Consider the following 1,972-nt stretch of genomic DNA (forward strand, 5'->3'; position numbering starts at 1 on the left):
AAACCACGTGCACCCCTTCATGGCAACGGTATTCCCTGGCAGTGGCCTCTTTCAGCGAGGTAAGGTGAACTGTCACATTGCAAAACTTGTTCAGGAATGATTTAAGGAACATGACAAAGAGTTCAAGGTGTTCAGTTGATGTCCAAATTCTCCAGATCTCAACCCAATCGAGCATCTATGGGATGTGCAAGAAAAACAAGTCTGATCAATGGAGGCCTCATCTCACAACTTACTTAAAGCATCTGTTGATAACGTCTTGGTGCCAGATACCACAGGACACCTTCAGAGGTCTTGTGGAGTCCAAGCCTTGACACGTTAGAGCTGTTTTGCTGTTTTGACAGCACGAGGCTGGGCTACACATTATCAGGCATGCGTTTTTAGTGTACTTATTTATCATTCAAACTGATCAGAAAGACATGTAACTTGCACATGAACATTTTTTTCTTTACATAAAAATTAGAAGGGAAGGATTATGGTGCAGTGGTAAACACTGCTGCCTCACAGATCCAGCATTTTGGGTTTGAACCTTGATCTTTTCCTCCCGGTACTCAGGTTTTACTTTCAAATCCCTAAAAGTGTGCAAGTTTGGTTAACTGGTGACTCTAAACTGGCCCAGTGTGGGTGAGTGGGCCCTGTGATTGGCTGATGACCCTGTCCATTATTCTCTGGACAGTATTCCCAGATTAGGTACTGCTTCCCAATGATCTTGAACTGGGCAAGAAGGGTTTGAGAATGTAATGTCCATCCATCCATTATCCAACCCGCTATATCCTACCTACAGGGTTACGGAGGTCTGCTGGAGCCAATCCCAGCCAACACAGGGCACAAGGCAGGAAACAAACCCACGGGCAGGGCACCAGCCCACCGAAGAGAATGTAATGTGAACATTAGAATTTTGTTTATTGTTGTATGGCTCATTTTGGAATGTTGTTTTCTTTTCAAATAAAAACAAACCGGGCACAAAGCAAGGACAACACCTGGACAGGGCATCCGTTCGTTGCTTGGAAAACACACACCAGTGACGATTTACCAATGCCAATTAACCTGACCTGTATTTTTTTGCACTGTAACAGGAAACTGGAACACTCACAGGAAACCCCTGTGGACACGGGAGAACATACAAACTACTTACAGGTATGCAAACCCCAGTCACCTTTTTGTAAGGCAGCAATGTTACTGCTACACCATTGTGCTGCCCTCAGACCACAAGAGTGTGACTTAAATTATAAATATTATATGGGCCATTGTTGCATGCCTGAACAAAATTTCTATTCATTTATTTGAGTACTGAGAAAAGCGCTATATAAATGTAATGAATTATTATTATTATTATTATGTTATTATTCTTTGGTGTTGAACATCTTATAATTTTGTAAGCAGTATTCTAATAATAACAGTCACCTTTGTCTCCCTTTTTGTCTCTGAGCTCACTGGTTTTCATCCCAAATACAGTATGTGTGTGTTTAGGCTCTAAATTAGCTTATTGTGAGAAGTTTTAGTTGTCTGTGTGAATGTGTCCTGCAATGGATCCTGTCTATTGTCCAATTTGTAGGCTCTGACCATCTATGATCTCTGAACTGGACTGAGCAGGTTTCAGATGCCAAAGGCCATTTCCCAACATGAGTTTAGTGATGCCAGGAAAAACCCTGAATTGAGCGGGTTAGAAAACGGACGGATGTCAGTTTGTAAAGAGATCACACAAAGTAAAGGAGTGTGATACGTTAGAGTATTGAGTAAGAAACACACACATTTAAAGAGCTAAAAATTATTTATAGTGATGATTTTTTTTATATTCACTTTGCAATAGACAGTGAGGTTAACAAAATTGATTACTCAACTTCCTGCTAAAGCACCAAGTGCTTTTTTTAGTCAAACTCAACATCAGAAGAACACTTGTTTTGTATATACAGTACATTTTTTCCATTAAACCATTACCTCAACCTTCTATGGTGTTAGCAAAGAACCAAAAAAA

Source organism: Erpetoichthys calabaricus, chromosome 5 (assembly GCF_900747795.2).
Source record: "Erpetoichthys calabaricus chromosome 5, fErpCal1.3, whole genome shotgun sequence".
NCBI classification, from domain to species: Eukaryota; Metazoa; Chordata; class Cladistia; order Polypteriformes; family Polypteridae; genus Erpetoichthys; species Erpetoichthys calabaricus.